This window comes from Triticum aestivum, chromosome 4D (genome assembly GCF_018294505.1).
Source record: "Triticum aestivum cultivar Chinese Spring chromosome 4D, IWGSC CS RefSeq v2.1, whole genome shotgun sequence".
NCBI lineage: Eukaryota > Viridiplantae > Streptophyta > Magnoliopsida > Poales > Poaceae > Triticum > Triticum aestivum.
Window position 1 is genome coordinate 286,170,878 of NC_057805.1, and position 10,191 is coordinate 286,181,068.

Consider the following 10,191-nt stretch of genomic DNA (forward strand, 5'->3'; position numbering starts at 1 on the left):
AGATGATCTTAGCGGGAGGAAAATACTTAGAGATAAAAGCATCTTTGCACTTATTGCATGAATCAATACTATTTTTAGGCAAAGACGAAAACCAAGCTTTAGCACGATCTCTATGCAAAAAAGGAAATAGCTTCAATTTAACAATATCATTGTCCATCTTTCTTCTTTTGCATATCACACAATTCAACGAAGCTATTTAGATGAGTAGCGGCATCTTCACTAGGAAGGCCGGCGAATTGATCTTTCATGACAAGATTCAACAAAGCAGCATTGATTTCACAAGATTCGGTATTGGTAAGAGGAGCAATCGGAGTGCTAAGGAAATCATTATTGTTGGTATTGGTAAAGTCACATAATTTGGTATTATCTTGAGCCATCGTGACAAACAAGCAATCCAACACACGAGCAAGCAAAAAGCAAGCGAAAAGAGGCGAACGAAAAAGAGAGGGCGAATAAAACGGCAAGGGTGAAGTGGGGAGAGGAAAACGAGAGGCAAATGGCAAATAATGTAATGTGGGAGATAAGGGTTTGTGATGGGTACATGGTATGTTGACTTTTGCGTAGACCTCCCCGGCAACGACGCCAGAAATCTTTCTTGCTACCTCTTGAGCACTGCATTGATTTTCCCTTGAAGAGGAAAGGGTGATGCAGCAAAGTAGCGTAAGTATTTCCCTCAGTTTTTGAGAACAAATTTATCAATCGAGTAGGAGGCTACGCGCGAGTCCCTCGCACCTACACAAAACAAATAAATCCTCCCAACCAACGCGATAAGGGGTTGTCAATCCCTTCACGGCCACTTACGAGAGTGAGATCTGATAGATATGATAGGATAATATTTTTGGTATTTTTATGATAAAGATGCAAAGTAAAATAAAAGCAAAGTAAAAAGCAAAGGAAATAACTATGTGTTGGAAGATTAATATGATGAGGATAGACCTGGGGGCCATAGGTTTCACTAGTGGCTTCTCTCAAGAGCATAAGTATTTCACGGTGGATGAACAAATTACTGTTGAGCAATTGACAGAATTGAGCATAGTTATGAGAATATCTAGGTATGATCATGTATATAGGCATCATGTCCGAGACAAGTAGACCGACTCCTGCCTGCATCTACTACTATTACTCCACACATCGACCGCTATCCAGCATGCATCTAGAGTATTAAGTTCATAAGAACAGAGTAACGCCTTAAGCAAGATGACATGATGTAGAGGGATAAATTCATCCAATATGATAAAAAAACCCCATCTTGTTATCCTCGATGGCAACAATACAATACGTGCCTTGCTGCCCCTACTATCACTGGGAAAGGACACCGCAAGATCGAACCCAAAGCTAAGCACTTCTCCCATTGCAAGAAAGATCAATCTAGTAGGCCAAACCAAACTGATAATTCGAAGAGACTTGCAAAGATAACCAATCATACATAAAAGAATTCAGAAGATTGAAATATTGTTCATAGATAAACTTGATCATGAACCCACAATTCATCGGTCTCAGCAAACACACCGCAAAAGAAGATTACATCGAATAGATCTCCACAAGAAAGGGGGAGAACATTGTATTGAGATCCAAAAAGGGAGAAGAAGCCATCTAGCTACTAAATATGGACCCGAAGGTCTGAGGTAAACTACTCACACTTCATCAGAGGGGCTATCGTGTTGATGTAGAAGCCCTCCGTGATTGATGCCCCCTCCGACGGAGCTCCGGAATAGGCCCCAAGATGGGATCTCGTGGGTACAGAAGGTTGCGGCAGTGGAATTAGGTTTTTGGCTCCGTATCTGATCGTTTGGGGGTACATACGTATATATAGGAGGAAGGAGTATGTCGGTGGAGCAACAGGGGGCCCACGAGGGTGGAGGGCGCGCCCCCTACCTAGTGGCCTCCTCCTTTATTTCTTGATGTAGGGTCCAAGTCTCCTGGATCATATTCTACATGAAAATCACGTTCCCGAAGGTTTCATTCCGTTTGGACTCCGTTTGATATTCTTTTTCTGCGAAACTCTGAAATAGGCAAAAAACAGCAATTCTGGGCTGGGCCTCCGGTTAATAGGTTAGTCCCAAAATTAATATAAAAGTGAATAATAAAGCCCAATAATATCCAAAACAGTTGATAATATAGCATGGAGCAATCAAAAATTATAGATACGTTGGAGACGTATCGGGCGTGGGTAATCTAACTGTGTCGTCTGCACAGCCCTTGGGAACAGGCGAGTTTTAAGGGGAGTGGGGAGGCGCTTGATATTCACTGCCTTTATAAGGAGATAATGATTCCTTTCCTTCACCCACGCCTTCTCTCTCTCCCTGCCCATCCATTCTCGAGCTCCAGCGCCCAAATCCTCGTCTTTTCTGCCCCAAGAAAGCACTCGATCATGTCCGGATCTAGAGCGCAAGGCAAGTGGATAGCCTCCTCCGTCAAGGAGAAGGACATCACCCAGCTTTGGGAGGCCAGGTATCTGGCCAAGGAAATCGCCCACCGGCTTCCGGCCAAGGGGCAGATCGTCGCCACCCCGAAGCCCGTGAGAGGGTGGTGTTCATCCCCCACTTCATCCGCGGGTTAGGGTTCCCTCTCCACCCTTTCGTCCGCGGACTCATGTCTACTACGGGCTAGCTTTTCATGATCCGGCCCCAAATTCTTTCCTCGACATCTTGGCACTAATTGTCGTGTGCGAGGCCTTCCTCCGCATTCCACCCCACTTCAGACTTTGGCTCAAAATCTTCAACGTGAAGCCGAAGGTGGTGGATGGCCAACACGCAGAGTGCGGAGGTGCCATGGTGAGAAAGATGCCCAATGTCACATGGGCCAAAGGTACCTTTGTAGAGACCGTCAAAGGGTGGCAACAACTATGGTTCTATGTCATAGAGCCCCGCGACACCACCTGGGCCGCGGCTCTCGAATTCAAGTCCGGAGCGCCAATGCGGCTCACCTCCTGGCTAGAGAAGGGCCTGAATTGGTCTTCGCCGGACGAGCTGACAGCACTGCAAACGTGCATCCAGAGCATCGTGGACAAGAACGTCAAGCTCGTCAATGTGATCCATGTGATGCTAGTTCGCCGGGTCCTTCCATGCCAGATCCGGACTTGCCATTTATGGGAATTCAATCCGGCCGAGCACCAGACCTTGCAATGGTTCTTCGGAACTACGCATGGAGATATCCGGAAGGTGCTCTTCAAGGGAAACGAGACGTGGCCGGAGACTACCGAGGACCATGGGCACGCCCTGGCCCATCCCGCAAGTACGGTAAGTCTTTCGCGTTTCAAGGTGCATGCTTTAGTTGCTTAGTCAGGGAAGATATCTAAACCTCACTATTTATCTTTCCAGGGCTGGACAAAGAAGGCAGAGCGGATTCGGAGTCCGGCTCCGCTGCCCGAGGAACCAGAAATTCTGCTTCTGACGAAGATGCTGGTTCGGACGCCCTACCAGGCGCCCGAGAAGAAGGCCAAGGGGGTCGGGAGTGGCTCCCTCTGCAAGGGCGCTTCGGACGTGACGTCCGAAGATGCCGGGACTCACTCCTCCGCCACTGAGGACGACGACAAGGAGTCGGAAGAAAGCAACTCTCCCTGTGAGGGGGGAAGGAAGAAAAGGGCGGCCTCCACAGATCTGGAGGCAAAGGCGTCCAAGAGGGGGAAGGGCTCCCTCGTGAATAGCTCCACGTGGGACATCTACAGCAGCCCAGAGAGGCGCCCCTGAGACAAGCCCCTGGCCGAATCACGAGTACTCAAAAGACCCAGACACATTTGTGTATTCAGCCTCTTTGGTTCATAGTTTTAACGTGTTGAATCATGCACTTGTAGTCCGGCCCACGACAGCTCCCTGCGATCCTCATCAGGGGGTTCACTGGATTCAAAGGCGATGGCCAGCGAGTCACCGGCGGCGGCTTACTTCCCAAGGCCAAGGGCGATGCCGAGGTGCTGTCCCAAAGGACCTTCCCAGGCTAGGGAGAGGTTCAGGAGGCCGTCAGGGTGGCGCCAGAGGGTGACCCCTCGGTGTCTGGACACCTGGGAGAGAAAACCCCCATGGAGACTGGCGATGGGGGCCATATCCAATTTGGCCCCCAGCCGAATACCATTCTGGAGACCTACACGGCTCTGGAATCACGCAAGCAGCCTCCTTCGAAGGGAGGAGGTGCGCCTATTCTGCCGGTGACCTCTGTCCATCCAGAGGCACCGGATAATCTGCTGGAAGCGCTGCGAGGCGCTTCCATTATGGAGGAACACCGTATACTTATTGGTACGGTGGTTGAGAGGGTTCAGTCCGTTAAGAGCGGACTGACCGAAGCCTGCACCAGCCTGCTGACAGGCTTTGAGGTAAGCGACACAAAAAAGAAAGTCACAGTATAGACAGTAGCCCCTGAGTGTCAAGACCCCGATCCTAAGTCACACCGATCTAGCATGTAACACATCATATCACTTTGCGGCCTCACGCACGGTATTCCCACGGGTGCCACCTTACCTGGCCCGGGACCGTTTGCGCCTTTTGGCTCACGTATATGATAGTGTCGCTATCATCCATATGACAGAGAACCCGGGCCGAGAGTGGCACTAACTTACAGGGACATGCATACATGACCCAGCAACGAACGTGTCGGTCATCAACGAGTGAATTCGGGCTGTAGCAGGCTAACAGGACTCCGAAAGACACCGCGTGACATTTCCCCGAAGGGACAGACACAGGATCGAAGAAGGACACATGCCGGCCAGTCTAAGTGTTCCGGAGCAGTAGCAACTGGGCTAACAGGACTCTGGTAAACCGGGCTGTAGCAGACTACCATGGCTCAGTGGAAGCACTATACTACATTTCCCCATAAGAGAGGCTACCAAGGATAGAAAACTAGGTTGTTGGATCCCACACATACCAAGCATTTCAATCATACACACAATATGCTCCATATGTGCAAATACATCATGGCATCACAACAAGACTCTACGACTCAGAGTATTTATTCATTAGGCTCCGAGGAGCCAAGTATTACAAACATGGGTCTCATGACCCAACATACAGAGCATACAGGCAACAAGCACATGCGGAAGCCTAACTTGTCTGAGTACAGACAACTACGAATGAAAAAGGCTGAGAAGCCTGACTTTCTACAAGATCCTGCTGAGGGCACAAGATCGTAACTGAGGTAACAAGCTAAACGTCGAAGTCCACGCGGAACTACTAGCGAGACTGAAGTCTCTGTGCAAAAAACATAAATTAAGCAAACGTGAGTACAAATGTACCCAACAAGACTTAAATCAGAACTAAGTACATATGCATCGGTATCAACAAAGGGGGTGGTGGAGTTTAACTCCAGCAAGCCAGCTTTGACTCGGTGGCTATGCTAAACAACGACTGCAAGTAACTCTTTTGAGGTAGCGCACACGAGTCCACATATTCACCATATCAATACACTACTATGGATTCGCACCCGTCTACCTACGAGAACGCCATCCATGCACTCACGCTTATCTTGCGCATTTTAGAGTATCCACTTTCACTTGTCTATGAACTGTTATAGGCAACCCAGAAGTCCTTTACCGTGGACACGGCTATTCGAATAGATGATGTTAACCCTGCAGGGGTGTAGTTCTTCACACACGCTTTCACCACTTACCGTCGGTTACATGACATGTACTCGACAACCTTCAAGCGGAAGCCCAACGAGGGTGTCGGCCACGGCCTACCTAAACACTCAAGTCTCTAGTCCAGGTTTATCGCCTATTCAGGTTCCATCCGCAGGGAGTCCGGCCGAGCTTTCCACATACGGCCCCGAACGATGTGTGCAGGGTTCCGCGACACCAAACGGGCGCCCGGCATACCCGGCCATGTGCCTACCGCATCACAGCCCACCCCTCGGGTCAGCGCTGCGCACGGCCTCCAGCATACTACAAACACCAGGAACTACTTGCAACACTTGGACAGAGGACAAGGGTGGTTAAGAAGCCGAGAGAGTCAATTAAGGATCCCAATGTGTGGTAGTAGCTGTTCATGGATCACAAATTATATGTCAGTTCTTGAGGACGGTTTCAATGAGACAACCCACCATGTACTCCTACATGGCCTCTCACCGCTACCTTTACCAAATCGTGTTCACACACTTAGCTCTCAACAGTAGGACATGTTCACTACATTCCAATTCATCCCCGATGAATCGGACCTGAGTCAACTCTAAGCAGTAGCAGGCATGACAAACAAGCATGAATGAGTAGGCACATCAGGGCTCAAACAACTCCTACTCATGCTAGTGGGTTTCATCTATTTACTGTGGCAATGACAGATCATGCAGAGGAAAGGGGTTCAACTACCGCAGCATGTAACAGATGAATCGTTGTTGTCCTAATGCAGTAAAAGAGAGCAGGAGCGAGAGAGTGGGATTGTATCGGAATGAACAAGGGATTTTTCTTGCCTGGCACTTCTGAAGATAGTATAGTTCTTCATCGGTGTCATCGATCTCATCGCCGGAACAACATCTACTGAAGGGGGACAATTACCGGCAATAGAGAGGAAACACAATCAATGCAATGCAACAATATGATGCATTAATGTGACATGGCAATATGCTATGATTTGAGCTAATGCAGCTAGCAATGATTTAAATGGAGTTGGTTTGAACAGTAGATTCAAATTTGAACTCCACATGAGGCATTTCAAATACCATTAATTCAAATTGTCATATACAGTGGCTGTAAGTTGTTCAAACATGCATGAGAATGCCATAAACAGATTCTTCATATTTTTCTGATAATTTTTCATATATAAAATATCTCATTTGGAGTTACGGTTTATTTTCTATGATTTCTAGAAGTTTAAACAATTTCCTGGATTTTATCATTCATTTCTGAAATATAAAATCGCCAGAAAATTATTATGAGGTCAGCATGACGTAAGCCTGGCGTCAGTAGGTTAACTGGGCTGCCCCTGGTCAAACCTGACCAGTGGGGGCCACTGGTCAGTGACTAACCTAACTAACCAAGTTAATTAACATTAATCTAATCCTAACCTAGGTTAGTTAAGGGCCTGGGGCCACATGTCAGTGACACAGAGTTAGATAGCAAGGTGATTAACCTCTAACGGTGGTGATTAGCACTAATTAAAACTTAAACTAATTCAGTTAGGGGCCGGCCCCACATGTCATTGACTCAGGTGGGGTCCAGCCGGGGTCAAAGTGGGTCAAACCCACCGGCAACTTGATGCCGGCAAGGCCAGAAACGGCGGAGGGCTCGAGATTGCTCCTCTGGCGTCGAAAGGAGCGACTGAGAGCATCTACGTGGAGGTGGAGAACGCGCGCATCCAACGGTGCAAGCAGCACCTGCTGGGGCGGCCAGAAATGACGATGGCGTCGAGGTCAGCGGCGATCGGAGCTCGGGCGTCGATGGATTCGTCGCTACGGTGAGCAAGGCGTGCGTTGCTTGGCATCTACGGCGGCTGCACGTGCTAACAAGGCTGTTGGGCATGCTAGCATGAACAAAGGTTCACCGGACTGACACTGGCGACGAGCTCGGGCGGAGGTGAGCTTCGGCCTCGATGAACACGACGGCTACGGTGTGCAAAAGGACGCGGCGTTAGGGGGAAAATGACCGGAGGCTCACAACGCGTCGATTGAAGTACTCGTCGGGATCGGGGAAGGCCTGCAGACGATGGAGCGACAACGGGGATCGCCGGATCCTGCGGAAGAAGACAGCGGCGTTCAGGATGAAGCACGGCTTCCCGACCCGCGCGGCTCGGCGAGGAGGAGTAGGGCGACGGGGCGGTTCTTTTAGACACGACGGAGAGACTGGGCAGTGGCTCTGGCCGCAGCGAACGGTGTAGGTGGCGGTGGGCATGCTCGCCCATGGGGAGGGAAAGCAGAGGACCGAGGGGGAGAGAGAACCAGAGAGCGAGAGAGGGGCAGAGAGGTGTGTGGCATCTCCAGGGCGACGTCGGGGAGGCGACAGCAAGCAGGAGGTGGCGCGCGCGTGCTGGCGCGCGTCGGGCACACGCCCTCCTGCCTACTGCAGGAGGTTGAAGACGCTAGCAGCTGCGGTGGGCTAGGCCGCTGGAGTTGGGCCAGGTGGGCTGCCAGGTGAGCGCCAGGTACTCTCTCTCTCTCTCTCCTTTATTTCTGTTTTTCTATTTATTTTTCTCTGTTTTGATTTAGCTTGAAAACTAAACCATTTGATAAAATGCTGAAAATAATTGTGGGCACTTGTGAAATTATTTACAACAGCCCTCAACTACTTCTAGAATTTTTTGGACATGTAAATAATATTTATAGTATTTAAATGTCCAAATTCAAATACTTGTGAAATAATTAAATAACCAAGAGTGTCCTAGAAAAATGTGAACCATTTTTGTCAGAGGTTCTAGACCAAGGCAAAGATGATGAACATTTTTGAAGGGCATTTCAGGTTCATTGAAGAAGTATTTTAGTAACCCTAGTTGGATTAAGTGGTGCTGGGGGTTTCTACCATCCCCATTTCAACTTTAATTGAAACTTAAACATGATGCAACACAAGATGCTAGCACTAAGCAGTACCAGAACTAGGGATGTGACAAATCACCCCCACTAAACAAGAATCTCGTCCCGTTATTCAAGCGCAGGGTAAAAAGGAAGAGGGGACTCGTACTATAACAATCTTCACGATCCAACTGTCCTCGTCGAAGATATTGATTCATTGCATCATCTTGAACTTGACAACCTTTCTTTCGAGATCTTCACCCAACACGAGGACAGAAGAGGAAGATAACTCTACAGGGATGGATCATCTTAATGATCACAGGATCAACACACGGAACGAGACGTAGAAACATCTCTTGAGCTGAGGGACAATACACATACGAGGAGCGATGGAAAGAAGCAGGTGATGAAGGTTCAGATTTGTAGGCAACAATTCCATGCTTAGAAGATGGTGGATGGTTTCAAAATAGCGAGGAGATAATCGCCATGATTCCATAATGGGACACCTTGGGGGTGACTCATAGAAATATTCCCTTGAGTGGCAAAAAGTTTGATATAGAAATCACTGAAACTCTCTAAACCAGCCCAAGGAAAATCACAAATGACCGTTTGAAGGAGTTTGGGAGAACGGCACACTCGGGCTAGAATGGATGATGTGGACTACCTTGTTGAAGACAACGCAATGGATGATTTTTGCTTATCATAGGAAATGGATGGGACTCATGGTAAGTCCACTTTTAAAGATGATCCTGGACAGCAACTGCTGAGAAGGGCAGCCCATGGAAAATTGGCATGATGGGGTGCAAGCTGGGAACAAAATGCAAATGTTGGGAATGTTCCAACCATCATATCTGCCTGAGATTCAGATCTGGTTAGAAACGGGATACTTCAGACTCACATGTCTGAAAAGAAGGGTTGCAACACAAATCGACGAGATAACGTTGCGAGGCTCTCGGGAGGTGATCTACGATAGCAAGCTTCAAAACATAAGCTGGTTCTGCTACATACATGTGAACACGTTGTCCCAAACAAGCATGACCACATAGTAGTCTTACAATGAAACACTACCGAGTTCTGATTGGGAACCATCATTGCGGAGAGCGAAGTCCTGCGCATGTACATGTGGGTCCTTAAGGATTAGCACTTAAGAACTTCTTTTCCTTGAACAAATCAATCAGTGGCTTGGTGTGCTAGGGAGTCATATAGAATGAGGGTTGCAGTCTCCAGACCACAGAATACTTCGCACGTATGCATGACTGACTTGGGATGATTCCAGAGGAAGCGAAACAAACTTTCTCAAATTCACGGCGGCAACTTGCATCATATGTACGTGAATTAGAGGAAGTCACTTCTTCCATCAAAACATAAACTTCATGAGCTAGCACGAAGAAAATGCTTTCAAAAGTTTCCAACGCTAACTTAGATGTTCAACATGAATCATGGACAAGATGAAGATGTTGTCAATGGGCTCAACAACAAACCATCCAGGCTTCCATATAGATGGAATTCCACAATTAAGTGAAAACGGTGATAGCATTGGTCAAACCAAAGGATGTAATGGTGTATGCCCGAGGGATCAACCACGAGTAAGACAACATTACGAACATCATTGGTTCTGATTTGATTTGAGGATAGCCCACACTCAAATCAAAGTTTGGACAAGACAATAGATCCAATAATTGATCACGAGGACCAATCAATGAAGATATCATCTTTCTTCAACACACACACACAAAGATATCCCTTAACATGAACTAAGTCAGACAAGCTTTT